Below are 12,557 nucleotides of genomic sequence, written 5' to 3' on the forward strand. Positions count from 1 at the left end.
GGCGTAGAGCAATAACACAAGGATAAAGGCCCCCAACAGGATGCTAAAGGACTCAGCACCTAAGTGTTATACCGACGGTAACATGGAGTGGTCCTATGGTGGAGATTTGATAAGGATCTAAGCAGAAGGAGCCAGGATAAAATCAGAACTTGATGTTAAGTTACAATACAGAAGAGGCTTTGATGTGGTATTAAGTTGATAGTCACCGGCCCGGTTGATAAGCCTCGATATTGCAACAAAAATGTTGCAACTCCCAAGGCTACGAACTTTAATTTTCAACTTGGGGTTCATACAAGCTTAAGAGGTATCGGCACTATATGTGCAACATACAATGTGTCCTTCCTTCACTGTCATGATGTAATGGAGTGCATGTAATGAAATCAAATCCTAAACTAATTGCAAAAAATGAAATGCTCGAAATGGAAACCTTAACATATTGCAAGAAAGAAAATACAAGGAAAGAAACCTATTATAATTGCATAAAGTAAATATCATGAACTAAATTTCAACCATTACATTTCAAAGAGTTTAGATCCATTAACAAAGTTCATTGGATGTGGCAATCATCATTGTATTATCTATTTCATAAATTTGTCCATTAGCCCAAATCGTTGAAATGTTTTGCATGGGTAAAGAGGCAAGTCATAAGTGGTCTTTAGTCTTCCCTAATCATTTATTTAGAGCCTAGGGGTCATGATTCAACCCTAAGGGACCAAAACCAATCTTTTTGAGCAAATCTGGGTAAGTATATACACGCTGGAAGATTACTACAGGAAACTATAATTCACCAAATGGTCGAGAAAATCAAATATAAATTGGATGAGACAAATTTTTTTATTGACTAGGATTTCTTAGGTCTCAATTCCAAGTGGAATCACTCAAAAATACCTCTATTAACCCATGCTAAAAAATAGCAGAAAATTACTAGTCTAAAATCTAGAAATTTGAGAACTAGTGAGCTAATAAATCTATCAATTACAATGGGGTAGTTTTTGTTATTAACTAGAATGTTTTTTTAATCTAATGCAAGTGGAATCAACTCAATTAAGCTCGTTAGCATGCTCTAAAAAATAGCTAAAATTTAATGTTATTTGTCACAAGGGACTTCCAGAAATCTAGATTTGGGAATAAGCAAACTAATCCAAGTAGCTCAATGATTACTATGACCTTCCAAAGTTGTTCCAATGATTAAATGATGCTTGTGATCCTAAAAAATAAATTACTTCAACCATTTAACCGAATCCTACAACAAAAAATCATTAATACTAAATGCAGAAATAGAAAAACAAGAACAAGAGATTCATGTGAATAAGAAGTGAAAGGAAGTAAAGTAAATGATACAAAAGATATCTGATGCTCCTGGGATGGCCAAGCCCAAGGAAAATCAGAGTCCTATGAAGGAGACCAAGATCTAGAAGCTGAACATGTCACCAATCTTCATTATTTCCATCAATACAATTACATCCCTGCAAAAAATGAAAGTGGAGCTGCAAAAATACGAGTTCTCTCCACAAGAAGACTAAGAAAAATCAACCTCTAGAGGAAAATTCGACTTGGTACTTATACAAAATGATTAGGAATCATTCCCCATGAGAGGAGGAAGCTTTCCCCACCAAAATCCCTTAATTAGTGGATCTCGTTCCCAATACTAGGAATCTGCATTAAATGGTAGGGAACACATTCCTAGATTTTCTCAATCATTGGAGCTCTAGAATCTGTGCCATAATTCTAGAATATCTTGTTGATTTATTATTTAATATTGATCCTCCTGTAGTAGGGAGCAGGTCCCTAGATTATCTCCTCCTCCAAATCTCCATAATCTACCCAATATTCTCATAATATTCCAACAAAATAAATTATATTAGGCAAAAATATGCAATTATCCATAAACCTCCCTAATGCACATATTAAAGTTAAAAATGCATTATCTAAAGCAAAAGAGAGGTTTAATGTGCTGAAGGATGGTCAGATGGGCCTTAATTTATGTCTAATTTAGAGGCCCATCACCGGTCATATAATAAAACGAATACCAAAGGAGCAAAGCGCAAGGGACTGAGGAGTATCAGTGAAACATCAGGTGGAATTTCTCTTATAAACATGGTACAAGGAGTTAAAGGTGTATGGGTCGGCAACTGCAATATTGAATGAAGGCACAAAGGAGTTGGTAACTAAAAAAGGGCTAATTATGTCAAAGATCTATGAGACAAGGAAACAACGACAATGGTCCACAGAGAAGCCATGTTGAAGTACTATGAAACCATGAATAAGCATGGAGAGCCTCAGTGATAGGAGATATGTTCACAGAGAAGACTATGGCTTGTTGGAATGTTCAGGTGAACTAAGAACTCATTCTCACTATGGAGAAACTGTCAAAGTGCCCATTCTCATGGTTAATGCAGTGGCAATTTCCAAGTCAGATGCAATAGCAAAATGAAGGGCCATGTCGAGGTACAGTGCACAGTGTGAACATGGGACAGTGTGGCAGCATCGATTGGGGGGAAACAGAGGAAGAAAACCCAGGAGCTCAGATGAGAAATGAGTGGGGAAGCAGCATAGTTTCCAGTGAGAGCTAATTGGAAAAAGCTCTGTGTGAGTGCACTACTCTGTAAGGCTAAGAGAGAGCCTGTTCTATAGAAAAAAGGCCGAGAGTGCCTATGAAGAGGTAAGAGACCCTAAGAGTTGCATTGTGTGAGAAAGGCTGACGTTTTTTGTGCGTTGTGTGTAAGGCGGAAGTTGTTTGTAAGTTGTGAGTAAAGGCGGAAGTTGCATGTGCTGTGAGAAAGGTCGAGTGTGCATTGTGGAGAGCAAGAGGCCGAGAGCTGTGTGTGTGTTGTGGAGAGAAAAAGGCCGAGAGATGAGGGATTGTTGATGAAGAGCAGAGAACAGAGTTGCATGAATTGTGATGAGTGACTTTTTTTTAGAAAATCGGTGGACTACTGCAGAGTGAGCAGAGAACAAAGTTGTTATCAGGCAGAGTGGCTTCCAAATTATAGAGAACATACAGTTCTAATTTGAGTGTGGATTGGTGCCTTCATAAAGGAAGTTGGTGCTTCCATTCTCTAGTGGGTGCTTGAGAAGGATTGGGGGTTGGTCCCTCCTCTAATTTGGTGCTTGCATAAATCCAAGGAGCTACAAGTTAGTGCTTGCAACAAATCTGTGAAGTTGGTGCTTGACATGGTGCTTTTGGTAAGTTGGACAGGTGTTTACAAAAAGAGAGAGTTGGTGCTTCCTGATAGTCGGTGCTACCAAACAATCAAAGGGATTTGGTGCTTCCTGTGAGTGGGTGCTCACAAAAAAGATTTATGTAATAGAGTAGGTGCTCTTATTTTACATCAATAACAACAACAAGCTTGGTAGTTTTTTCCTAAATGGGTTCCACGTGAAAAACCTTGTGTCTCATGTGTATGATACTCATGGTGTGTATGCTTGTATGTTGATTTCATGTTGTTTCCATATTACATATTTCCGGTGATTATATGGATGGTTGCCAAGCTTGAATAAGAAAAGTAAATAGGCATAAAAGTTTAAAATTAGCCTTAATACTAATTCATCCCCCCCCCCGCCCAATATTTTCATTGTTTCCAACAACTTTTTATGTTTTCGATATACGTGTACTAAATAGCAGGTATGTACAAAATAAAATAAATATGATTTCATTGTGACCATGTTCATTATTGTACAAGTATTCAATATAATGGTACAGGAATATCATGTATAGACACAAGGCAAAATCAATTAGCCGAAAAATTTCCAAAACGTTGTGCATTTAATCTAGTAATAAAGGCCCTTAATTAATTTTTTTATTGACACTAAAGCATGTCACAAAACATTAGCATATAGCTTCCTTCGCACATCGGTCAATATATTTCTTATTTGGATAAATATTGGACAAAGATTTGGAAACAGTCAAAGCATTGTTGAATATGCATTTGTTGTTGAATATGCACATTGACCATTTGCAGATAACTACTTTCATATTCAATAACATCGTTCGGTGTACATAGTCAAAGAAATCTGGACATGCATGTGTCCTCAAACATGCTTCTTCTGAACAAAACCTTCGCCATTCAGTAAACTCAAGAGAATAAAAACACCTTCACGTAGATTCTACCACATATGATAGTCATTAGATTCAATGTTATTAAATAATCGTTACTACAATTGCATCAAAAATTAGTTTTCTTTCTTTGAAATGACAACATAACAGTTTCAAATATGCGCAAAAGGATGGTGCTTCAAATATGTGCAGAATGATGGTGTCTAAAACAAAGTGCGTAAACTTTTGCATTCACATACATACGAACTTCGACATCGCTTTGCACAATAAAAGAACTGTACAAGTGCTAATGGAGTTTTGTTTTACATTAAGTACTTTGCACTCAGTATTTTTTGTCTGAAAAACTACAGAACTGCTAGTTAGATGAAAACAATTATTGCAGAAAGATCAAAACCATATACAGTATCAAATCTCATTTATAAATTTTATTGTTGCATATTGTAGTGGGTTGTATCCAAAATAATATTTTTATTTATGACATATTGTATCTCATATCTATCATAAGAATAGTAGATAACATACAAACTGCTAAAAGAATTATCTATGTTCTCGATGAAGAAACTTGGTATTCACAACTAGCATGAAAAAATTAATTAAAAGCAAGTACTACAATTAATATCCATTCAGTAAATCCACACGCAATGACATTATCACACATAGTTGCAAAGATATCGGTATGCACTCTGTATTTTTTGTTCAAAAACCTACGGAACTGCGAGTTGAATGCAAACAGTAATTGCAAAAAGATCAAAACCATATACATTATCAAATCTCATTTAGCAATTTTAGTGTTACATATTATAACGAAATTTAGCCAAATTAATATTCATGTTTATGACATATTGTATCTCGTAACCATCATGACAATAGTACAAATTGTTAAAAGAATTCTCTACGTTCCCGATAAAGAAACTTGGTATTCACACATTTGATCTTGTGGCTCCTGCATAGGCCAAGTTAGCATCGGCAAGGGCAGCTGGATGCTTTCTAATGTCTGGCACTATCACCCTTTCCTTAATGAATGTAGGTGATGCGTGATCATTCAGAAAGTACTTCCTTCGCGCCTGTACAATCCTCTTCTGCAACTCGTCAAATGATAGTTTGTACACATCCATGACCAGATAATCATCAAGGAGAACAACCTCTCCTTGCTCACTTGAGACTGGTTCTGACACTAGAGATGGTGGAGAATGAGAGGTAACCTTTGGTGCTTGCAGCATAAGGTCAGTTTCTTCATTCTATGGCTCCTACTCCAACTCCATATCTGTCACTTCAATCAATTTCTCAATCTGTTGAGCAAGCTCTAGATCCTGCATCTTTTCACCGTCTTCCTCAGCTACTGGTTGTTCCGACTCCTCAACCTATATGGGCATTGTTTGCTCTATTAATGCGCTTTTCCTTTCTTCTTCCTCCTGTCTCTACTTCTCCTCTTTCTCTCCTTCTCAGCTCCTGCTCTTCCTTCAAATTCTTCTCTATTTCCTGCAACTTTAGTTCTGCTTCCTACAACCTTTGCTTTTCTCTCTTCCTTTGCTTTGCTCCCTTTTTGCCTCCATTGCCAAAGCTGATTTATTCGTGATATGATCTGCCCTCATCTTGCAACTTTGTTATACCTCTGGGTTCTCGGCAATCTTCCTCTTGCCCTTGTCCTGCACTAGATTATCACTTATCCATGGATAATACACCTTCGCACAGTGGTTCTTGTAAATACCTTGGGGATCATATGGATTAAAGCATTTGGTGTTGAACTATCCCCTTAGCTTCGCTATCTACATCTTTCAATCTCTTAATCTCATACAATCTGATTCACAAAGGAAGAGCAGGTCATGGAGCTTTCTTCTTCCTATGCAGTCCTACTAATAACCCTATGGAGAGGTGATATGAGACCTCTTGCATGACCAGCTTGTTTGTGGCACACCTTGGTAGAACATGCGGAGGATTCTCTCTGCCAAACACTCTGATGAAGGTGCCACTGGGTGAGGCGTACCAATCTATAATGTTAAGTATCGCCTCCATTGCTTCTCAGGACATTCAAGGTGGATCCTACTCAAAGATAAGCTTATACAACGAGATGATGAAATGGTAAGCCAGCCTTACCATTACTCCTCGGTAGCTACAATCAGAAAGCAACTTGCAATAAATGTTGATGGAATTCTCTTTCGGTGTCCATGTCCAGATGATGCCAAAAAACTATTGTTGGGCACAGATTGAATCCAGTAAGTATGCATACATGTAGATCTCGCCTGCTCATCCTTGGGCAGATTCCGGGCATTAGTCACATGTATTTTCAACTGATGAGCCAACAAGTCTGACCAATTGAATGGCCTTCCATCACTCATCAACTGGTCTAGTACAACTACCCAACCTTCGGGAAAGGTCTTTGTGCTCTCTTGACCATATATTCGACATGCAAAGATGATCAAGAACTAATAAGACTTCCTGATATACTTTGTCTTGTAAACATGATTGGGTGTCTTTCTGATGGCTCTTTCACCCAGCACTTTACTATATCTCTCATGTTCACCTGGCTATGAGTGGCATAGAAAAGTGTGTCCATGTGCCTCTTCGGCTAAGGTAAATGATACATATGATGAAATTTCTTCGCCCTAAAGGTGGCAAGCTCTATCTTGTTGACACTGCTCAATGTCATTGTCTCTGGATCTATGTGTGAGGCAATCCAGTTGATAATGCCCGCACATGGGAAGGCAGGGTTCCTGCATACAACCTTGTATAAGCTTAATTGTTAGATACTGATATATAAATGTTGGTCCTCTAAGTCTTCCTTGAAGTCCTCTGCAAAAGTATCCTTGATTTGCTACCATGTCAACTATGTGCCCTTCTCAATGAACAACTAAGTGTCTGCATAAACTCGTAGATTAACTGACGTCTGCTCAACTGCTTCCCAGTACTACTCTCGATGGTTTCCTCTGATGTAGCTCCATTAAAGGCCATGTTAACTGTAAATTCTAGAGATATGCTCAAAAATTGCTGAACCTGGAGATAGAGAGGACACTTATGGAAGGAAATTGTTAGCTTAAAACCAAAAGTAACTTCAAGACAAGACCAAGCAACAAACCGGGCTAATGCTCGGACAGATTAAGCAATTCTGGATCACAAAGGTCACTAGATCCCTGCTAGAACTATGCATTGCGTAGTCCGAGCAGTAAGTGGAGGAGGCTTGTTGATTGGAACTGCACAATGTGCAGTTCAGTCTGGGCACAAGCCAGGAGAAACTACACATTGCACAGTCTCAGTGGCTAATACTGGGAGACTGGCTCCAAGAGCTGCACAGTGCGCAGTTGGAGCTAGGCTAAGGCAACCTCTGTGAAATTCCATAAGCCAAGGCAGAGGCCTTGAGCTCCCATAATGCACAGTGCATGCAAGGGAAAGCGAGATCCGAGCAAGGGGAGCGTAGATCTACCCAAGGGGAGTGTGAAATCGAGCATATTTGAAGGATGGTGTGATTTTGAGTGTAGATCTAACTGAGTGAATATGCATGTAAGTGAAACAAGTGTAGGAATCAATCAAACAGAAGGAAAACTTAAGGTAAATGAAGCAAAAACAGGGCAATATGTGCGACACTTTGGGAAATGCAATGAAAAACTTGAAACAACACTTCAACAAGCTATAATAAGTTAAAATGTCAATAGTCATTCAACAAAACAAGAGAAACAACACTCTCACAAGCTAAACAAGAAAAAAACGATAGAAAAATGGCAAAAGACTAGAAAAGCAAAACTTACCAAGAAAAAGTGACGACAATCGCATCGAAGATTTCTTGATCTCCTCAAGAATGCTAGAGCTCCAAGATTGAATGTGAAAATGAGCTTTGGCATTGTCGATTAAATAGTTTTTGTCTTAGGGTTTATGACGCGAAGGCCAAAAATAGGGAAAAAGTGACACTTGGTGGTTGTTTCTAAAATAACTCAAGTGCCTCCTTCATACTACTAAAAATAGATCCCAATTTTTTAGGGATGCTTTTTCACTTTTTCTTTTTTCTTTTTATTTTTCTTTTTCGGGAAAAGTTTCCTTGCATTACCCAGAGAGATTGCACAATTCTAGGAAAGACTAGGCAACTTACTGGATCATGCACAGAGCGGCTTCTGAAAAAAGGCTTTTGCGCAAGTTCTAGGCTGAGTGGCTCTAGGTTGCCTCTCATTCTCTGCGCAATTTCCCAACTGAAGGCTAGTTGTCAACTAGCACTACGCAATTCTTGATCTCAAGGCTCACTGTTAGCTTGGATTGCGCAATTACCAAGGGGAAGGCTGGTTGCCCTCAAGGATTACACAGTTCTCTTAGGCAAGCCTGGAACTGGATGAAAACCAAGTCAAAAGGTCGACTTGTGGGTTAGGGAGTAAACCAAGTAAGCAAACACCAGACAAGATGCAAAAGATGAGGCTCAATCAAATCACAAGTACCTAGATCAGTGCAAGATGGGTGTTGTGATTTAGAAGGGAGGGTCCAAAATGAAGCATGGACAAAATTTTGGAGGGTTTTTGTAGCCACTACAATAAAAACCTAAGGAGAGAGTCATTTTCCCATGGCCAAGAAACTAGGTGGCCTCCCGATGAGTTTAGATGTGAAACATAGAACATGTGATAAAAAAAACCAAAACGAACATAATAGAAACTAAACGATCTAGAACAACATAGTAACAAGTAAGTGGGAACCTCTTTGAGAGCAGAATCCCAGAGATTTTTCATGCTTGAAGGGGCCTTGTCTGAGTCAGATTTGAGATGAGATGGTTGATTCGTCTCCCATGGGACCTTACTGAGTTGACTTTCCTCCTTCCAGGCCCACTCCTGCAGCTCTAGGAACAAGAATGGATCGTAGCCCTCCGGAAGCCAGGGAGGGAACTCTAATTCAGTGTAAACTCACCCTGTGTAAGAGTCCTTCAGTTTCTTGGAAGGCTCACCCTTTGAAGTGCCCTCAGCTCTTGTTTGACTAGTCAAGTTCGGTGGTCGTTCCACCAGTTCTAAAGAGCAATGGTTGGCCATCACCTTCAACCTTTATTCTTGCAATTATGAGTTTCACCGAGGAGAGGGTCTCTGTCCCTAGTGGGAAGAGCCCTCTGCTTCAAATCTACCATGTGAATTGGAAAAGGTCAGATGAGGTGGAGGAGGAGATCTTGAAAATCGAAAAGGCAGAAAGATTTTCTCTAGTTGATAATTACTTGTGATATCTTTGATTTCTTATTATCTTTCTTATGTTCTTTCTTTATCTTAGTTCATCAAGCAATTACCAAAACCAAAATACAAGGATCAAAGACACTAGATGTAGGCACTCATCCAGGGCTAAAACCCCTATATAGGGGAAAACCCAGTTAAAAACTCTTCATTCCGTAAATCAAATTGAGTAATACCAAGACAATAGACAAATTGACCTTCCTCCTCCACCAAGTCAACTTTCCAAAATGATTCCACAACCTTCAATAGTCACTTCTTGTCCAACAACTTCAACCCAGAAATAATTCAGAAATTCGACCCCAGCAACAGAACTTCAATCTAGCAGCAAAACTATAATTTTAGCCCCTCCAACAGCTCAATAGATTCACACGTGAGAGAGAGAGAGAGAGAGAGAGATAATTTCGAATTCTAGTGCTTGAGAGAGACCTCCTTCCTTTTCACTAGCCTTCTTTCTTTTCTTCCTTGAAATTCACACTTTTTTCTGGTGCCAGAAGATATAAATCTAACTTGATGAGTGAGTGCTCCAAATGAGGTCGAGTTGTTGCCTTTATATAGTAGTTTATGCTCCTCAATTAGGCTGACTTGTCCAGTTTGAGGCCGACTTGTTGGAGGAGGCCTAGAAGACCTAATTTACATGAAAACAAAATTATTTATTGACAAATAAATCACAAGAAGGGTTCTTTACATTATGAAATGAACAAGGACACTTGATATCAAGCTTTCAGCCATTCTAGGTACCATCATGCTTACTTGGTAACCATCAACCCAGGGATCTAGGTGCATATCCAAGGTCGTAGCTCCATGACCAATGTCACCCTCCCTCTTCAAGACCTAGCCATCAACACATAGGCTATCCAGATGTCCTCCCAAGCATCTGCCATTAGATGCTTCATCTCTCCCTATAAATTAAACCAAATATATCCATTTGTCCAAGAATGCTTCCAAAGTGTTCATCCTTCTTTATGGAGAGATTTACCTGTACAAACACAAACTCCAATCAATAATAAACTTTCAAATATAAGTAAACACAAACCTTCGGGGTCCTCAATCATTTTGATATTACTTTCTTCATCAAGTTATCCATATGCAAATTGTCGGAAGCTTTCTTCTTCTTTCATTTCTTCAGCAACACCACATACATCTTCAAATCTTCTTAAGCCTTTGTGAACATCTATCTTTAGTACTTTCATTCTTTGGTTTCATTCTTACTTCAAGGTGTTCATTATGACTTGTTGAGAATGCAACAAGATGATGGAGCTTAGTGGAAAGAAGTCGCCTTCACTAAGTGGGCCCGCAGGCAAATTATGGCGCAAAGTCTATTTTTAGACTATGTCTATTTTTAGACTATGTCTATTTTTAGACATATGGATCATGGTCTATGAGTTGCAGTATGCTATTTGTGGATGATTGGTCATGTTGGGAAAAATAGATGGACTTCTATTTCTAGTTCACAGTGGTGTGATCAAAGTCTATTTTTAGACTGCCAGGCTAAAAATAGAAAAGTCAAATATTATTGTCTCATAATAATATTTAGACTATAAACATTATCTTATCCTCTTGGAGCACTTCAATTTGAGCTACAGATGTGGCACATGCAACTGTCAGAAGGAAATACGCTTTCTTTATGGGTCAGTTGAGCTATTGCATGCAGGACTTCAGTTAGAACTCAAGCAGTTGAGTTTGGTAGAGTTGGATGTGGAGTTGATGGAGTTGTGTTCAGTTTGACTTGGTTAAACTAGTTGTAATTAGTCTAACTGCAAATAGACTAGTGATGAGTGATGTGAATTAATTGATTAAATTAATTCACTAATTATTAACTCATAATGCAACTGAAGAATACATCAGTTAACTCAGTGCATGTACAGTTCAGTGGAGACAGGTGATAGAGGTTGAGATTGCTATCAATTGTGACTATAGTTGTGCATGAGATCTTGCACAATCAATGGATTGAGTATGCCCATGAGGATTGTGCAGTATATGCCCAGTGAAATAGCCTGTGCTCACGTGATTTTCACTTGGCATTGTGCAATAGAGGCAGGCAAAGCAACAGAGGAGATTTGAACCTGTGATTGGAGCAGATCTGAGCTAGTTTTGTGTGTAACAGGTGGAGATAGTGCTGGATACTTGTGAGGAGTATTATACTATGTATTGTTACATGTTCTCAATCATTAATATATAGATAGTGTGGGGTTTTCAGCTGTAAGCTTTCCCCGGGTTACATACTGTGTTAATGTGCGCATGCGATTGATGTTTCATTGTTTTTGATGCTGCTAAATTGATGATCAACGTAGAGGAGATTATGTATTGTGCATGTATTCCACAATAGTGTATAATCGGGATAATATCTGTGAATAAGTGTTTATTATTCAAAATTTCTACATGACTATCATAATATGCCCTCCCTCTTAACAGGGGAGATATACTCTTTCCTCTATCCACGCTCCCTCTTAACTTAAGGAGATCAACCACTTCCTTCTTCTATAACATCAGATAAATTTTCATGGCTTCATTTTTTCTTATGGCATCAAGGTCATCTTGATAATCATCATTCATCATGATTATTATTTTCATATTAACATCTTCATCATCTTGAAGATGATGTACCTGCAAAACCTTAATAGCAAGTACAACAAAGTACAAATATACGAAAGTATTAAATCATATTACTATAATGGACGCATTCAAATATTCAAACATTAGACATCAAATACCTAAACCTAGTTAGGTTCATAATCAATAAGAGACACATCCTTTACATACTAGACTCCAACTTGTAGCTAGGGTTTTGTCCTAGATTTTATCATTGAGACACAAAGCCTTAGATATCAACAATTCAATCAAATTACAATCAATCATAGTACAATACATCTAGTGCTTCAATAATACTTTCATATTTGTATGACAGACCCTACTACGATTTTGTCACAAGCCCTAGATTTTTTTATCAAAGCAAATTCACATCAACAATTGAAAACAATATCATTATCTCCTAGAATATCAATCTCTACTAGGCTTTTGTCATAAACACTAGATTTCACAAACTAAAACATGAGTATCAATAATTAGGTTATCATGTTTGCATATATCTAGGATTTCATAACTATATGCTGACATCTCAAAACAATATTTACTAGGTAAACTCAATACACAAACATTTATACATCGAATTTAGATATACAACAATTTTGACCAAACTAGGGTTTCGATCAGATATATGAATATACACCTAGGGTTTCATTCTTAGGATCTTAATATAAATATTATAGAGGTTTTATTCATAAACCCTAATTCGCCAAACCCTAAAGACCTAGGATTTC

Source organism: Pinus tabuliformis, chromosome 2_2, assembly GCF_031772625.1.
Source record: "Pinus tabuliformis cultivar Carrire ecotype Pingquan chromosome 2_2, CPIR1, whole genome shotgun sequence".
In the NCBI taxonomy this organism is placed as follows: Eukaryota; Viridiplantae; Streptophyta; class Pinopsida; order Pinales; family Pinaceae; genus Pinus; species Pinus tabuliformis.